The sequence below is a fragment of the Psammomys obesus genome, unplaced genomic scaffold (assembly GCF_907164565.1).
Source record: "Psammomys obesus unplaced genomic scaffold, mPsaObe1.curated_primary_1811, whole genome shotgun sequence".
Lineage (NCBI taxonomy): Eukaryota > Metazoa > Chordata > Mammalia > Rodentia > Muridae > Psammomys > Psammomys obesus.
This window is the reverse complement of record NW_026591643.1, coordinates 4,366,411-4,386,085: the sequence shown is the minus strand read 5'-3', so window position 1 is coordinate 4,386,085 and position 19,675 is coordinate 4,366,411.

Here is a 19,675-nt window from a genome sequence, read left to right as displayed (position 1 = left end):
AGGCGTATCCCCCGTTCCCTGGTCAGATGTGCTCAGTAGCAGAACTTCCACTAGATGGGATTAGTTAGTAAGTCAGCTGTAGTGCTCTGAAGAACAGACCTATGAGATAAAGAGAGGACCTTGGCGGGATTCAGATGGCATCAGGGTCAGGTGCAAGATGCAGAGACTGGAAACCAGGGTTACCATACAGAGGACCTGGGGCCAGAATGGTTCTTAGGTAACAATAGAATTGTCTCCGTGCTTGATGGGTGCTGCTCCAGAGAGGCAGGTGTGAGAAGAAAGGGCAGAGCCGCTTCAGGCGGGAAGTCAGAGTTCAAGTTTGCTTGTGGAAGAGTTCAGGTGCACGGGCTGTCTGGGACAAGGAGCCCCACTCACCTCCAGCAGAACTTCTTGTGCAGAGTGAGAAATTGGAGCAGGTCGTTGGTCTGGTCCCTTCTGTATGTGGGTGCTGTGATTCAGTGCTCGCCTATGTCACTCACTCCTCAGTGGAGTACTCCTTCATGATTCCCCCTGGCCCTCAGTGTCATGGCCCACTCCTGCCTCTTTGGCCTGGCCCCTGCCACCTCTTGTTCCATTCCAACATGCTGCCTGCTCCCAGACTTCTCTTGGAGCTGCTGTAACCATCTTAATATGCTGTGTTTCTTCTGCTTCAGGACGGCCTTGACCCTATGCCTGTTATCTGACCCCTTTGACCTTCATTTGTCCAACTCCTGTTCTTCTTTCCAGGGGACCAATTTCATAAAATCATGAAATGACAAACAATTCAGTGCTCATGTTTCTTATATAAGATGGCGCAATGCCTACACATCTACCTGTATATTTCAGCTATCTTTAGGTCACTTATGATATCCAATACAATGTAAATGACGTGTAAGGGGCTATACAGGGCTACAGATGTATGAGTCAAAACATTTGCCTCGCATGTACTAGGCCTTCCATTTAGTCCCTAGCACCACGTAAACCATGCACGTGATGCATGCCTGTCAGCCCAATACTCGGAGGTAGAGGACAAGATGAGCAGAAGTTCAAGGTAGTCTTTGGCTACATATCTGAGTTTGAGGCCAGCCTGGGCTACGTGGGCTCCTATCCAAAAGAAAGAAAATAAAATAGAAACAAGGACACAAGTATCTGTATGTGTTTGGTGTAGTTAAAAATTCTCTTCCAAATATTGCCTATAGTTGCTTAATCTAAAATGTAAACCCTGGGGATTTGGAAGCCAACTGTACAACCAAGAATGTGAAAATTAAGAGTCAAGAAAATAAAATTCAAGAGAAAGGTTAAAACGATTGACTAGCAAATGACAGCGAGTGTTAATGACAAAAAGCAAGGCCAGAGCTAAGCTTAAGTTATAGCAATAAATGTGAATAGGCTCATCTTCTGCAAAAAGAGTTTCTGTTCTACTCACTCAATAAAATCCAACTCATTGTGTTTTAAAGATGCACGTTGAAAATTAAGTGACTCAGGACCTCTATAAATAAAAGATGGTGCCTCAGCATGACAGCCAGAAAAAAACTGACAGCTGACCCTAACAAGGTAAAATTTGGGCCAGAAGACTTGAGAGAAAATGGAGCACTTGATTATCACAGGTTGCAATTCATCTTGAAGATGAAACAAATGTTGTGATAGTTTGAAAGGAAATGGCCCCCATAGGCCCGTAGGAAGTGGCACTATCAGGAGGTGTGACCTTGAAGTAAGTGTGGCCTTGTTGGAGGAAGGGCATGACTAGGCGGTGGGCTTTGAGATCTCAGATGCTTAAGCCACACCCAGTGTGGCTCACAGTTTCCTTCTGCTGCCTGTGGATCAAGATGTAGAACCCTCAGTTCCTTCTCCAGAACCATGTCTGCCCACACAGTGCCTTGCTTCCCCCCATGATGATAATGGGCTAAATCTCTGAACCTGTAAGCCAGCCCCAATTAAATGCTTTCTTTTATAAGAGTTGCCGTGGTCATGGTGTCTCTTCACAGAAATAAAACTCTAAGACAGATGCGAATACCACTAGGGCTGGAGGAAGAACTCAGTGGGTAAGTGTGAGGGCCTGAGTTAGAATCCTCCCATCCCAAGTAAAGCTGTGTGCAGTGCTATCATCTGTAGCCCCAGTGCTCCAACAAAGATATGGGAGAATTCCTCGAAGGTGGGCTAGTCTGGCACATGTAGCAGAGACAAACAAAAAGATCCTAAACAAGGTGAAAGACCTTTGACTTCCAGGTGAGACCCAGGGCACACACATTTGAGTATACTTATGTACTTTCACAGATATATACAGCATACGTCCCTCTCTCTCTCTCTCTCTCTCTCTCTCTCTCTCTCTCTCTCTCTCACACACACACACACACACACACACACAAGCATGCACACACACACACACAATCTTTGTGAAGCAGGAACAGTAAGATATGCAAAAAGAAATGTATTCACGCTTTCGATCAAAGGTGATAAACCTTAACTAGCACCCTCACTCCAAGAAAAGAAAGGGGAGCTTGGGAAGCTGAGGCAGAAGGATTGTTGCAAGTTCTGGCCATGCTATGGAGCGAGCTTGCCTCAGCAATATTAGTAAAAATAATGACAACAATAATAAATGAGATAAATCTATGTCTCCATCTAAGTGTATGCCCTGATCATTGAAAATACATCTTTTCCTCAATTGTGAATTAAGAATTGAAACACTCACAAAAGTCACACACTGTAAACCTTAATAAGTTACAAGAAAACGTGCAAATAATTAGCATAATATGCAAATAAGGAATATCAGGTATTCAAAGTCAACTTCAGCTACTTATGGAGTTCAAATCCAGCCTGAACTAAATGAAATTATATCTTAAAAAATAAAAATAAATAAATAAAAATGAATGCCAGTAAGAAGGCTTAGAGGCAAAGGCAGGAGCTGATAATCCTGACAACTTGATTCAAATTCCAAAACCCACAGGGCAGAAGAAGAGAACTGATTCCTGCAAGTTGCCCTCTGACCTCTGAGTGCCCACCTCTCGCCGGAAGGCCACATCCTGCACTGCTTGGCCCTTAAACCTGACAGGAAAGCGGGATTGGGTGGGCCAGGAATGTTCTGATGGAGACGCAGGTAACATGACACAACAGTCTGGAACCTCAGCACATGCATTGCCTGTCGTAGAGGAGGCGGGGTCAATGCGGGTCAAGAGTAAGAAGCTCCGGTTACAATCACCCAGGCAGGAACTGCTGCTGCTAGTGTTTGCACACAGACCTGAGGAGGGGCTCCTTGCCATTTCCATGGGTCTGAGGCACCAAAGTCCTTGTCAGTAATACCCGCACTCAGGTCACCATCTGCTCCTTACACATTCACATTGTATAAAACATAAGGAAAAATGTTTAACTGCAATCTTAAAATTAAATAATAATAATAATAATAATAATAATAAAGAAACACAAAATAAGAAATGAGAGGGAAGAAATATCCAGTGAAACAGAAGAAATGCGGAAGAGCTCTTTGCGTTATTATGAGCACGTAAAATTTGAAAGCTTAAATAGAGTAGCTAATGTTCCAGGGGAAAGAATATAACTGATCAGAGTTGACACTGTGGAGGCAGCTTGGATAGATCCATTTCCCACAATAAGTACAGATGATTATAGAACCATTAGCCCACCAAAACAACACTAGAACCAGACAACTTCGAAAGGTAAAAAGTCAGACAATTTCAGTGTTGCTTAAACTGTTCAAAATAACAGAAAATAATATAAACTTACAAATTTGGGGAATAAAGGAAAAATAAAATTCGTAGGCAAACCTGACCAACAATGTGTACAAACTAAGGCTCATGGCCAATCCCATGTCTCAGTAATTGCACAAAAATTTAAATAAAATTTTACCTTAAAACCCAACAACATATTTAAAAGAGCAGATAAAAGTCAAGGATAATTAAATATTATGAAACTTGTAAACCCTTAAATGCCCCTAAATGTTAATATAAATTTACAATTAATAACAAAAATAATGTGATCCTCTTCATTGGTACTCTTTTTGTTTTGGTTTGATTATGGTTTTTTGGTTTTTTGAGACAGGGTTTCTCTATGTAGTTTTGGCTGTCCTTGGCTCTCTTTGTATAACAGGCTGGACTTAAAGTCAGAGAGATCTGCCTCCCAAGTGCTAGAATTACAGGTGTGTACCACTGTGCCTAGCTAGCTGCTCTTTTTTACATGATCTTTCTCATTTTATTTCTTAAATAAAAAATTTAATCCAATCACAGTAAAAATACCAATACTTTTTTTTTTCTTGGAACTAAACAATTCAATTCTAATATGGAAACATGCTGGAACATTCAGAAAAAAAAGCAAAGAAAAACTTAGATGAATGCCCAGAGAAGCTAGTTCACTAGAATATAAGGGAGAGTAACATCACATGTATTGACAAATATATCAATAGAATGGAGTAAGAGATCATAAACACATTTGCTTTGCATGGAAATATGGTACTGTTAAAGCAGGAATTGCAAATTCTTAGAAGAAATGCGGGCTTGAGAACAAATAATATGTGACAGCTAGACGGTGTCCTGGGAAGGGGGTCACTGGATCCTACATCATCCTTTGATGAATTCAGGACTAAGGGGAGCAACGACATCAGAGCATGCTTCATTCAAGATTTTCATTTATTTATTTCTTTAGTGTGTGTGTGTGTGTGTGTGTGTGTGTGTGTGTGTGTGTGTGTGTCCATGTACAGGATAGCGCAGTTGGCAGAAGAGGCCAGAAGAGGATGTTGGAGCCCCTAGAGCTGGAGTTACAGGTAGCTGCCAGCCAATGGACATTTAGTTGCTGCTGGCAACTAAACTTGGGTCCTAGGAAGGTAAACACATGCTCTTAACCCCTGAGCCATCACCCCAGAACCTAAAATCATAATTCATGATGGAGGGAGAAAGAGTCATAACTTCAACTCTTTAAAATTTGATAATGAAAGGCAAAAAATTAAGCCCTTACTTACCATATAGCATATACCATATAGGATGCTAAGTATTTGATATGAAATACAAGGAATAAATGAAAATGTTAAATGATAATACAAAGAAATAATTTGAAACTCCAGAATTCATACCAATTCATGAGAGAATGGTATTTTCCCAAGTCAATAAAGGTAAGTGTAAGAGGTGTTCTAGATTAAAAAAGAAGTAGCAAAGATTAAATTTCTAAACCTTGATTGGATCTTGGTTGAGGGAGATTAATAAAGGATAGATATTTTATGGCTACATTCATAGTCAGCTTTCTAATATTATAATAAAATGCTGGAGATAATCAACTTATAAAGGAAAACTATTTTGGCTCACAGTCTTGCACCTTTGCTAAGCCCGAAAAGGAGAAGTCATAGGTAAGCAGAGATGGCAAGATGGGGAAGTAGAGTCTGTGCTGGAGCAGATGTACTGGAAGGAGAGTTGATTGTGGAGGGAAAGAGGGGCCAGGCATGGTGGCCTCAGGTGCTCTGCTGAGGCTTTCCTCTGCTTGGCCACAGGCAGCCATTGAAGTTCGTATACAAGGGAAAGACAGTGAGGTGTTTGTCACTTTCTTCCTTCCCAATAGGAGGCCGTTTAAAAATAAACACAAACAAACAAAAACCTACAGAAAGAATTGGAGCAAATTTTTGATGTGTTATTTATGAACTGAGCATTGGTCAAGTGGAAAAATAAAACCCTAACAAGATTAAAAATTGATGTACAAAGAACCACTCGGTGGCTTGTAAAAGCCCTTAGTTGAGAAGGGAAAATGAAAAGCTATTTCATAAAAGATTGAAGCTCCGGGGTACTCAGGCTTGGAGACCAGGCAGTAGGCTCTCTGGGCACTAAAGACTGTTCAATACATTGGAGTGTGTATGTGGTGGGAAGGCCTCATGGGGAGCAGGCACTTTGTGTGCTGGTGGGCACACTGGCTGCTGCCCAAGAGCCTGGGCCCCCTCTGTTATCACACCACTGGGCAAGATGCCAAAGCCGAGAAGGACACAGGTCCAGGCTCTCTCAAACAGGAAGAAGCTGCCTCCTTTGCTCCCTCAGTACTCATGTCCTTCCCACCATGGAGTCACTTGTCTTTCTTCTCATTAAAAAAAAAAAATGATGAGAGCATTTATTATTCCTTTATTTCTGTCAAAAAATAGCCACCACATCTAACCATATCCACTAGAATTTGGAAAATATTACAAAGAACACAGAAGAAACAGTTTTTTTTTTAAATCACTTGTCATTTTTACCCCATGAAGATAGTTGTATGCTTTTTGCAAAATGTAACAATATTTCATATCGTGTTTTGTAATGGGCTTTCCTTGCCTAGTAACATGAGATAAGATTCTGCTTGTATAAATGAACAATGTTCATTTAAGATCAAACTTTGATCTCCTTTCATTGTCTATTCAATTTGTTCTTGATTTTATTTCAATTATAAATACTACTATCATAAACAGTTTTGCATATTCCTGTTACCCTGTAGCAATAGACAACATTCCCTGAGAATCGTATTGTCTTGTGGCTTCCCATTTACAAAATCAATGGTCTTTTTTTCCTCCTGAGTCTAGCTCAAAAAAGTTATTTTCCCACCTCTCATCAGACCAGAATTGTGAAACAAGGACAGTAGCAAAATGATAGTCTTGACCGAGGGGCTTTGTTGGAAAAAGACTCAAAGGTCTTTAACTACTTTGCTTAGACTAGGAGTGTTTTTCATCATGTCCTGATGTAGACACAATGAGTACCCCTAAGGTTTGCTCTTATCAGAAGGAAAGGGGAAAGAGAAAAGATGAGGAATCTGCAGAGCGAAGACTCCAGTGTCCTAGTCTGGGTGCTGTGAAGGAACCGTGGGCAGAAGGCATTGTGGGTAACTGGCTCAAGCACCAGAACATGCTTCTTCCAAGCCAAGGTCAGATGCCTTCCTAGTGCCCTGCATCAAGATGGGAAACTGAGATGCAAGGAGGGCGAGAGAGACCATCTCTCTGTAGGCATGCGCCCTACAGGGCAAAGAAACACGGGTGAGGGATTGCCTTTGTATTGCCGTGATGAAAAACTATAACCAAAAGTAACTTGGAGAGGAACAGGTTTATTTGGCTTACATGGTAAACCACAGTCCAGTGACGTAAGCCAAGGCAGGAACTCAATCAGCCAGGAACCTGGAGGCAGGAGCTGATGCAGAGGCCGTGGAGGGGTGCTGCTTCCTGGCTTGCCTCCCCTGGCTTGCTCGGCTGCTTTCTTTTGACCACCAGCCCAGGGGCAGCACCAGCCACGAAGCTCTAGACCCTCCCACATCACTAATTTAAAACATATCCTGTGGGCCTGCCCACAGCCCGATCTTTTGGAGGCATTTGCTCGGATGACTCTGGCTTGCGTCAAGCTGACACAAAAACTAGCCAGGGCAGATGTGGAGTCTGTGTCCCCTGCAGGGCCCACAGTGAGATAAAGCGGTCCCCATGACAGGAAGGCTACAGGAAGAAATTCTGAATCAAAGGAGTAAACGGGTCTTGAGTCAAAAAAGCGAACAACATAATGCCAATGAGACCTCTCGAAGCGCGAACCTGGCTAGACAACGGCTGAACTTCCTGGCCCCAAGCAGGAACCTTCAAGTGATCTGCGCTGTGGACCCGCCAGTGTTCTTTCTTCCCCGTCTTCCTGAGCTTCACTCGCTCCTAACTGTTAAGGTGCCTGGTCAGATACAGTTCAGAGTCTGAACTGTCAAACTCCTCACATGCAGTGTGAACGCCTTGTTTCTGGACATCAGAGAGGAAGGGGCAGCAGCAGCTCCCACACAGCCAGAGAGTTGTGCCATCCTCGCTTCCAATAAAGATTCTGTTCTTTAGCTTTGAGACTAGATCTCTCCATGTAGCCCAGGCTGGCCTCAGTCTCTCGTCACCCTCCAGGGTGCTGGAATCACAGTTGTGCCTCTACCACACTCGGCTATAAACATTGTTTCTTAACGCGCATGGCTTTTCATCCATGATCTATCTCTGTATTCTAGGGAAAGCGATTCCGTTTCTTCAGCGCGCCTTCATTCAGCTGGATTGGAAAGTTTGGAGTGCTGTGTTGGGTTGAATAGTATTCTGAGGTGTCCTCTGACATGGCAGGAGAGTGTCCAGGACCAGTTAGTGATACTGAGTATTGATCTGGAGTGAAGGCATGTGATGTGAACGTACCTCCAAAGCCACGGAACAATAAGTCATGCAGCTGCCGCGCACTGGAGCCATACTTACGGAAGGCTGGACTGACTTTATTCTTGCCTTCTGTGACTCGAGGGGGGCAGTCCCTTAATTCCCCCACTGTCCATGGAGAGGTGTGGACTCTAGACTCCGAGCTAGCCCTCGGCAGTGTACTGCTGGCCTCTGGGAAAATGAACTCAAGTGTTTGCTGAGAGCTTGATTCACTGAGTGTTTAATGAGCGTCCACAGGTGTCTCAGTGTCGCCACCATAAAGAGGTGTGACATGGCATGAGTTTGTCACCTGCTGTATTTTTGCAAAAGGAGTCTAACCAAGCATTGGTTGCTGTCTACAGCAGCTTGAGGTAAGGCTGCTTAGTCAGGAGGCTGCTGCCCGCCCGGCTGTGGCATTGACCCTGGCATTATCCGCTCTCATGGAAATAAGGGCCTTTGTGCAGCTCCAGTCTGTAACAGAGTGGGGAGCAAGGCCAGTCCCACCCACACTCCCTCCTTCAAATGCACTTTGTCATCCCTGGTCATCTGTCCCCTCCCCCATTCCTACTTCTCCATTCCTCAAATGTTGCACATGTGCTGTATGCATGGAATGTAGGTGAACCTTCCCCATCTGAGCCCTCGGGGAGCCTACATTCCAAAGGGTAACGGGGGAGGTGGACAGACAAGACATTCAATAAATCACGGGGTGAATAACAAGATTGTGGAGAAAGGAAGAGTGGCCTCGAAGGATGACAGAGAGGTTTCAGTGCTCACTGTGGCGGTCTGGGATAAGGCAGGACTTAGGTGGTGACAGCTAAGCAAAGATGAAGAGAAGTGAGGGGTAAGTCAGAGAGAAATGTAGAGTGCCCGAGGGACAGTTCAGACAGTGGTGACAGCGGGCACGTATGTGCCTGTTAAAGTAGCAGGAAAGAGTCTCGCGTTGTAGAGGTAAAGCAGCACTGAGGATGAAGCAGGCAGAGTGTGCTCCTTGAAGGGCCAGGGGCCTTGTCTGGGTGGGATGGGCAACCACCGATGACCGCGAGGTGGTCCACCCTCCATTCCGGGCCATGCTGCTTGATGGACACAGAGTAGACCTTATAAATGAAGCAAGGATGGAAGCAGAGGGCCAAGTCTAGCAAATGAAGCCCAGAGATAGATGTTATCTGGCCAAGGGCACCCAGGAGGCAGAGGACAGAAACAGGAAGAGCCGTGCTGCCACCCAGGGCTCCCCACCTTTCCCCAATGCCGGGAGTGCCCCCAGCCTTCAGAGCTGCCGTCCACCGGGTCACGGGAGTCTAAAGACAGTCTCCAAGCCCTGAGTGAGCTGTTCCTGAAGAAACAACGGAGCAGCTCAATGATTACAGCCTTAATTTTGCTCTGATTCAACACAGCTCTCCCCTCTGGCATGATTAGTGAGGTACCATTACCATTTTGTAATGAGATTAATGAGAGAATTCATTCAGAAGTCATTATCTTACCTAATAATGACCTTACTGATTACTGTATCTCCTTCAACTAGGTTACTGATTTTGATGAAAATATAATAAATATAGCTTGCTGCACCTGGAAATTTGTTCTCTGCCTGGAATAGTTCTGGGGTGAGGACTTATTTTTAAGAATTTCTTGAAAGTGATTAAATATTTTGGTTCTCCTGAGGCGGTATTTCTGTGTTTTCACAGATGACATTTTTGAAATGTATGAAATATTTGATGATAAAATATTTAATAAGGCCTGCGTTCGTATTTTTCAGACATCTGTTTCTACTTTGAATCTGTCTGAATGTGATTTTACATGAAATTTCTATTTGCATGTTGTGTTGGTTTAAGAAAGGGGCTTGTGCTCTGCATGACATATGCAGCTCATAAAATAATGAATGCCTGCGCCTCGCCGCCCGGAAGACAGGGCACTGGCATTGTGGTCTGCATATTAAAATGCATCTAAGCAGGTCGTTAAATAAAAGCAGAGCCATTTCCACGGAGGAGCTGTGCCATGCAGCTCTGACTAACTGAGCACCTACTAGGTCCCACAGTGCTGTGGCCTCAGAAAGCGCCTACTCTGTGCCTGAAACATTACACCTATGTCTCATTTAGGAGAGAAAGTGTCACAAAGACATCTGACACTCTGCCTCATCCTTTGGTGGCAATGCCATCTTGGGCAAGTATCTTATCCTTCCTGTGCCTCCATTTCCAGGTCTGTAAAATGGAGACAGAACCTGACTTCCATTTATTGGGAGAATAAAAAAATAAAATTAGAAAACTGAGGAGGGAGAGATGACTCAGTGGTTAAGAGCATGTATCGCTCCTGCAGAGGACCTGAGTTCGGTTCCCCAAGCCCATGTTGGCAGGCTTACGGTGACCTGGCTCTCCAGCCCAGGGGGCCCGATATCCTCTTTTGGACTCTGTGGACAACTGTGCTCACCCATGTGCCCCATACTATGTATAACCGAAAATGCGTGTTTAATTTTAAAGTGAGAAAACTAATCCTACAGGTGAAAAGATTTGCCTAATACAAGCTTTGCAGGCAGTGAAAGGGGAGTCCCTGCCCCTTCGACTTCAAGCCCAAGGCTGTTGTCTCGTAACAACCTGGTTCTTATCACTGCCGTTCTCTCTCATCTGGGCTGAGAACAGAGAGACGGCTTCCATTTGGGGACTTGATATAAACTCTTAAGCAATTTTCATAAATCTAAATAGCTTTTCTATAGTTATTCTTCCCTCCAAGTTCATCTTAATCCATGTGTCACCTGCAAAGATGGATGAGTAATTTAGAGTCTTGATTGATGTGGGTTTTGCCTTATGCCTTTCCCGAAGCTAATGGGAGCCATGCGGTCCCAGGCCCATGAATCAGCCCAGCTGGAAGCTTGCCACACGAGGGAACAGAGAACAAAAGAGTGGCAGGGTCTGCGAGGCAGTCACTCTCAGGGCTGGGGAAGGGGTCATAAAAGCCCATGTGTGGTGCAGACAGCACTGAAGGTAGAGTCGAAGCTGCTTCCCCGAGTGCCACCACCCTCCTGGGCCTCCAGACAGGCCACCTCTCCTAGGATCTGGCTTCTTCACCTTTAAAATAGGGTCGAGTTGCTCGGTGGCTAGAGCGTTTGCCTGGATAATGTGGGGGCCCGAGTTCAGATCCTGGAAACCCATATAAACAGCCAGTGCTGTGAGGTGGGAGGGAAGACAGGGGTGTCTCTGTCAGCTCACGGGCCAGCTAGCCTGGACTGCATGAAGAAACTCCCAGGCAGTAAAAGACCCTGGCTCAAACAAGAGGGCAGATGCTCCCTGAAGGTGACGGCCCTTCGGCTGTCCTCTGATCTCCTCAGACTCTCGTGTATGCGCCCACACATTCACTGTATTGTCACGAGATGCTCAGGCTGTCCTCTCGCTAAAGTCACGTGCTTACGGTGTGGGAACCGGAGCAGTGATAGATCCAAACATAAAAGTGGGGATTCAGGAAGCCAGGCTGTGGGAGAGGTAACTGGTTTAGCTACCCAACAGCAAAGCTCACCATGGTGGAAATGTCCCAGGCAGTATGGGGAGGTAGGAGAAGCTCACACGCAGGGCGAGGCCACGCAGAACCTGATGCTGGAAACAGAAATAAATAATAATGAAGGGGAACAAGAACCCTCTGAAAGTGTGGACTTAGCCCAGAAGAAATCAAACTGACCAGGGTCTTGAGGGACTTTGTGATAACCAGGTGAGGAGCAGTCAGAGGGTCAACCGCCTAGGGCACAAGTTCATGTGGGAAGCAGCGAAGTTGCTGGACTAAGTTGATGAAATGGACTATGGTTTCACTTCCATCAAAGTAGACAGCGCCCCCCAGTGGACACTAAAAACTACACACTTGGATTCAGTTTTCTGCACAACTTCTATTAACCCAGTCACTCTCCACTCTCTTAAAATGCATAGGACACAATGGTTTAAGGACAATCGTTTGAAAGGTTGCTAATGAAACCATCATCTGGGACCTTCCATGATCCTTAATGCCCTTATCTGGGACTCTTCACCACATAATTCTAGACATGGGAGGATGGAAGGGAGGAATGAAGGGAAGGAGGGAGAGAGGGAGAGAAGAAGGAGGGAGAGAGGGAAGGAAGGAGGGAAAAAAAGGAAGAAACAGAAGGCCACAAAGGATCTCACACTGTAAACCAGTTAATGAAATGTCCTGTAGCATTATGGACAGTCTCCGGCACCATCTACGGTTCCTGCTCTCAGCTACACTGTCCTAGTAAGCTGATGGCCATGTGTGATGGTCTATATATAACACAAGCACTTGGGAAACTGAGGCAGGAGGATGACAAGTTGAAAGCCAGCTAGACTACCTAGTGAAAACCTGTTTTAAAAAAATGCAAGTAAGTGATCAAGTTGGGGGTGAAGATAAAGATGGAAGCAATGGGGGGACAGTCTTAGGGATGGGGAGGGAGGGGCGGAGAGAAACTGTCTGAATGGGAGACACTGACACAGAAGGGAGGAAAGTGGCCCAGAGCCTCGCACTGCAGTCTTCTGATGGATAGACTACTGCTAGCCGCTGCGGGAGTAGCGTAATGTCTGCTGTCACGCTTCCTCAGAGGCGTCTAAAAGAGTCTAGAGCAAGTGACTAGCAGCAAATGTTTGCTAGATAGATTTAGCATTGGAATTCCCAGCCACCTGTCATCTGAAGGATCTCTCTAGGAGCTCCTCAAGGGTTGACTCCCTCTGCTGTCATACAGCCAAAACAATTCCCTTCATCAGGGCTTCTTGGGCAGAAATTTGGTTCTCTTTGCCTCTTGTTTCCGCATAGCTGGAACTTGAGAGTAGCACTCCTGGACTCTAGCTCCATCACTTCCTCTTTCACCTGGGCCTGGAGGGAGGTGAGTTATCTGGCCTTTACTTCACTAACCTTGATGATTACTCTAACGTCTGTGAGGCCTCCCGTGTTCTGCCTCAGTTCAAGGCAGGAACCCAGGTGGATAAGTAGCTCTGGAGCCCAAGATTCCTCCGACTGGTTGGTACCACATCTTGTTAGCTTGATATTTGACCACAAATATAGACCTAGGCTTTCCAATTGTTTTATCAATATAAAGCTAATGCCCATCTCTTGTTCACTAGTCTATTGGGCCTTATTTCTCAGCTGGTCCTCATTTTAGATGGGGAAGGAAAAAACCAGACTTTTGTCAAACCCCTAAAACTCTAACAAGAGCATGGTTGAAAGAAAATTGTTGTTCTCAGTCTCTTTAGGGGTGCCAAAATTGAAGATGCTCAACTCCCTTATACAAAACGATGTGCCATTTGCATATCTCCTACACACATCCTCCAGTAAACTTTAAATCATCTCTAGGTTATTTATTATCCCTAATACAATGTAAATGCTATGCAAATCGTTGTTCTACTGTATTACTCAGGGACTAATGACAGGAAGTCTATTCACACTCAGCACAGGGATAATTTTCTTTTTAGAGGAACTGCAATCCTTGATTGGTTGAATCTTCAAATGCAGAACTTCCAGATAGGGAGGGTATCTTGTCTACTTATTAACTGCCTGTTTTATAATAGGCATCAAAACTGGATGTGATGCTTGTGGCATACATCTATAAACCAGCCTTGGGGAAATGGAGGCAGGAGAATTAGGAAGTCAAGACAATCCTAGGATACATGGTGAGTCCAAGTCCAGCCTGGGCTTGAGGACACTCTGTCTTAAAACAAATAAACAAATAATAGGAAACAACAAAAGGCTATTAGAGCACTCAGGAGGCAGAGGCAGGTGGGTATCTGTGAGCTTCAGGCCAGCTTGGTCCATGTAGTGAATTCCAAGCCAGGGTTATGTAGTATCTCAAAAGAGAAGTTGAGATGAGGAAAGAAATGTGAGGACATTCTAAACAGGATCATGTGCACGGGTGAAGGTGTAGCCCTAGGAATGATTCCTAGCCCCGTGCTTCCTCGGCATGCCTTGCCATGTGTCCGTCTTTGGTGTCACTTTCTCTGTCATCAGAGCAGTTAAGTCTTCACCTTCATCCGTCTGGACTGCTCTCTATGTGGTCCCAGCTGTATCCACATCCAGGTTCTCCATGTGTGTTCCTCCTCTCTCATCCTCAGGAAAGAGTCAACTGCCCTATCTTCTTTGTGGGTGTTACCAGGTGAGTCAGGTGAGTGTGTCCTGGTGTAACAGGAAAATACAGTGCAGAGGCTCTTCCATCTTGTATTATTGCTGAGGCCATTTTCAGTTTGACTAGATTTTGATCTCCTTGGTGGAGAAACCTGTGGAGAACTACCTTACCCAACTCTATCGTAGGAACCCGAGGTCAAGATGCCCCAGCTAACTTAGCTTCTGTTAAGTCACCTGCTTGTGCAAATCTCCCCCTCCAGACAACTGCTTATCTTAGCTTCTGTTAAACTGCCTGTTCGCATGAAGCTTCCCTACTGCCCCGAAACTACCTTATAGAGATGCCAGGATGTTTTTGCCTTCAAAAATTCTTTGCTCTAGACACTCAGTGCTGTACTTGGGTCCCTGGATACCTGGGTATTGTCCCAGATGGCTGGAGTAAAGACTTTAAATTAGCTATAAACTGTCTGAGTGATCATCTCTGGTGCGCTCCCCATAACACTGCCTATCCCTGGTGCTGGATGAGACCCTGGCTCCAAAACAAAACACAAAATGCAGATTAAAAAGTAAAGGGGTCTGGTGCTTTGTTTTTGTTAATTAATTTGCTCCCTGAGTCCTGAGCATGCTTGCTGTCTTTTACGAGCAGACACTCACTTACCTCAAAATGACCTTTGTATTCTTGCCTAAGGAATTATTACTGATTGGCTGATTAAAAAGCCTAGACCTGGCAGGGCAGAATGTGGCCAAGTTCCAGGGCTTTGAGGACCATGGGAAGGAGAAAGAGACAGGTACCAGAAAAGGAAGGAAGCAGGAAACCTCAACGGGTTAGTGTGGTGCAGAGCACATGGCCTGATTGGCATGGATGGAGGAAAGTGGCCCCAATGAGAGAATGAGCAAGTATTTGTGGAATTATGGGTGGGAGGTAGCTCAGATAGAAATTACTAGAGCAGATGGTGTGGAATGGTTACTTGGTAGATTAAGACAGCTTAAGAGGTAATATCTGCCATGCTCCAGGTGAAATGAGGCTATTCTAAAATCTATCAGGTGTGTGTGCCTGTCTTTTATTGATTGCGATAGTGGGTTAAATAATACCACCATAATAATTATGCACCTAATGATAAACATCTTTAGACCATACCTTTAAATTAACCACAACATGGCAGTATGCTTTGTCTCCCACTCCCCAAGTCTAGATCTCAATACCAAGTAATGGTCTTTCTGGAAAGTTCATAGTACTGACCTCAGCTGATTGACCAATAGCATTTCTGCTTCTAGAATACAGAGCTAATCCATAAAGACCCAAAGAGAACTTTCTAAACACAGACATTAATTTATCTTATGATCACTGGGTCTTCAACAGCATGATTCAGGTTGTACCGGATCGTTGCTTGATCATCGGGGACGCTGATCTTCAGGCCAGTGCTCAGAACCACAGAGACTCCTAAACTATGTTAATTCCCCTGCCAGTCTTAGAGGACAAAAGCTACTAAGATTTGCTATCCCCTCAATGCCTAGCATGGCCTGTGTCTCCTGAAGGTTCAGTGAATCCTAGTCAGACTGGATCAAGCTACTTTATTTCATAAACCTCTCATTAGTAGAATTTTACCCACCTGGGAATTATAGTTTTTCATCCCAGTCCATAATACACATTCAAGTATTGTAATTCAATGGAACTGTGAGTTTTCTGGGAATTGTTTCAATCCTCCACAGAGCCACTTCTCTCTCATAAAACATGCTTGACAAAGGAAAAGGAGAAGTTCCTTGTTACCGTGATTGGTGCCTTATATCTGTGTTTTCCAGGGAAACCAAATCAAGATAAATGCTTGGTGTGTTTGTACAAGTTGGAAAGGAGCAGAAATACCTCACCAGAGAAATATACTCAGGAGTGCAGCCTTGAGAGCCCCCATGAGCCACAGACATCAACAGAAACGGTCTTTAGTTAAAACTGGTTTCAGTCTGAGTGATATCACGTTTTACCCAATGTGTAGTCAAGGTGACATTGTTTCTTCATGCTTGCCTACTCCTGAAACCCCATTCTTCTTTATACAAACATGTCAATAATAAATAAAACAGAGTCCATGTTAGTTTTCTTGTTGCTGTTTATGCCAAGAAAAGTTTATTTGGGCTTACAGTTTGAGGGTACGACTCTTTGTGGCCAGGAAGTCATAGAATTAAGTTTTAAGAAACCTTGCAGCACTCTAGAAATTTAAATTCAGCAGGACTGGAGAGATGGCTCAGAGTTTAAGAGCACTGACTATTCTTCCAAAGGTTCTGAGTTCAATTCCCTTAACCACATAGTGGCTTATAACCATATGTAACGAGATCTGGTGCCCTCTTCTGGCCTGCTGGCACACATTCAGGCTGAATACTAAAGAGAGAGGGAGGGAGACCTCTAAGGCCAGAAGAAGGAGCTACATCCTGGTAAGGGCAGTGTTACCTTATCTGCCTCATCCTCATGTCATGTTCTCTCCAGCCTCATAGTGGCCCTGAAAATCACAGTAAAACCCAGCCCCTGTGGCACAAAGGCCTGAACTTCCTCCAGAGGCTCACTCCCAGAAAACTGTCATCATTGTGCCTTTCTAATACCTCCCTTGAAGATACTTGCAAAGGGCATCACTATCTGACTTGTCTCAAAATGCCAAAAGCCCCTAGGTTTGAAGGTTGAACAACCCTTTCACACATTAGATATCCTGCATGTTACATATTTACATTACAATTCATAACAGTGCCAAGTTACAATTATAAAGTAGCAACAAAATAATTTTATGGTTGGGGGGTCACCACAACACCAGGAACTGTATCAAAGGGTCCAGCGTTAGGAAGGCTGAGAACCACTGCATAGATGACTGTTGAAAACAGGCAACTAGTTAAATCTGTGGTTTCCAGGGGTGGCTGGTGACTGGAGTAAACAACAGGCTAAACAGAAGCTCAGGAGAAAAGATAAAGCGTACGGCCACAAGGCTTTTAAAGGTCTGAGGTCATCTTGGAAATGCAGAGAGCCGGGCACACATGCAGGGCCGGGCACACGTCCAGGATGCCGCCATGGCTCAGACTCCATGCAAGAAGTGCGGGCTAAGGTAGGATTGTCATCACCTTGCCTGTGTTTAGGAATTGTGTTCCAGCACACACAGACAAGTCCCAGACGGGAATGAACTTACTGAGGTAACTGAGCTTTAAAATCCATGCACAGAGAGAAATATGGACCTTAAAGAAGAAGTTAAAAAAAAAAAAACAGCTTAAAGTCACAGAAAGAAAAAAGAACAAAAAGCAGACTGTAATGGCAGATCCTGAAAAGAGGAAACACCTGATTTCACCATTGCGAAATTATAGTATTTTAAATTTCAAGTACTTAACAAAATACTATAGCTCCTGGGAGTGGGGAAGAGTATGGTCCATATATACGAAGGCGCATTCTGCAGATACTCCCTGAGAAGAGCACATGCTGACCTTCTACACAGTTATTTACGTGTTTACTGCAAGCATATCCAGTGAGCTAAAAAAATATATATATATAAAAAGGACCAAAGAAATGTGTGGGGATGATGTCTTACCAGGCAGAGAAGTTGTATCACTTTACACTTACGTAAATTATATTAACTTGTGTCACCCTCAGTAAAGCGTAAAAATTATTTTTTTAAAAAATGAACGTGGAAGATATCCTGTAGGTAAGAACATAATCACTGAAATGAAAATTTTAGGCGAAGGGCTTAACAGCATGACTTATCAGGCAGAAGAAAGAAAACACATCCACACAGGGCCGGTGGGCCAGCTCAGTACATAGTGATGCCAAGCCTGATGACCTGAGTTTGATCCCTGGAGCCCACCCAGGAGGGACCCGACTCCTCTGACCAACACGTGAGTGCTGTGGCATGTGGGTATCCATGCGTGCATCTTCACACACATAAAAATAATTCTAATGTGAATAAGTCCACACAAACAGTTATATCCAAATGTTCATAGTAGCATTCATAAGACTCAAAAAAATAAGTAACTTAATTCATTAGTCAATGAATGAATGAAGAACAGGTAACCAAACCGCACGGTGGGATATTATTTTACCGTGAAAAGGAATGAGGTAACAAATCTGTGCTTTAAGATGAAACATTGTGCTGGGAGGAAAAATCCAGTCACATTCCGTGTGATTCTGTTTGTATGATATTTGTTCAGAGCGGATGTCTTATGTGATAAGACACTATCCCCAAAGCAACTTATAAAGGAAAGAGTTTATTTGGGGCTCAGAGTTCCAGAGGGTTAGAGCCTGTGACCATCATAATGGTGAGCATGGCAGCAGGCAGGTAGGCATGGTTCTGGAGCAGTAGCTGAGAGTTTACATCTTGAGATACAATCAGGAAGCAGAGAGAGCACCCCAGGGCTGGTGTGGGCTTTCTGCAGCCTCAAAGTCTGCCTCAGTGACATACATTCTGCAGCAAGGCCACACCGCCCAATCCTTCCCAAAGAGTTCCACCAACTGGGGACCACGCCTTTGAGTCTGTGGGAGCCATTCCCTTTCCATCCACCACAGCAGCCAAGTCCCTATGGACAGAACACAGATGAGGGATTGCCACGTGAGAAGGAGGGGTAATGGGAAAGGGCTGCCCACAGTAACCAGGACGTCAGTTATGATAGCTTCACAGCCTTCTGACTTTACTAAAATCTGTGGAATCGTTTGCTCCAAAAGAGTGAGCATTATGGTAAGCAAATTAAAAAGCAAGAACAATGACAAACATGTGGAAGAAACTAATCTTAAAGCCAGAAAAATCAATAATCACATATACTAACTTCATTGAAATATGACAAAATGGATCGATTGGAAAAATCTTTAAAATAAATATCTTTATAGTAAGCACAAGAAACTTAACCTATCAACTGTCAACAAGGAACAGGACTTTGTGAACCAAATAATGAGCGAAATGAAACAACAACAATTGGATATAGGGGGAAAAGGCATAAATCTTAGAACCAAAAATATAGTCATTTAAATTGTAAATATGAGAATGAGGTATAGGGCAGAGGCGATTGCCCCAACAGTGAGAGGCTTGCCGCACAAGCATGAAGAACTGAGTTCGGTCCCCAGGCCCATGTTTAGAATCGAAATGCAGTGGTCACACTTGCAATCCCAGTGCTGCGGAGGCAGAGACAGGAAGATCCCTGCAGCTCAGTCAGAGTAGCAAACACCAACAAAACAGCTAACAACAATGGCTGGAGAGAGGCAGAGGGAAAGGAGCTCTCACTCGCTGTTGGCAGGATTGCAAGCTGGTGAAGCCAATATGGAAATCAAAAAGAAACCCACTATATGACCCAGGTATACTACTTCCTGGCATTTTAAAAATGATTCAATGTCTTACTCCACAGATACTCCATCAGCCATATTCATTACTGCTTAATTCACAATAGCTAGGAGCTAGAAATAATCTAAATGTCTTTAAGCTGAAGAATTGATAAAGAAAATGTGGTATGTGTTCATAATGGAATACTATTTAGCTGTGAAAAAAGATG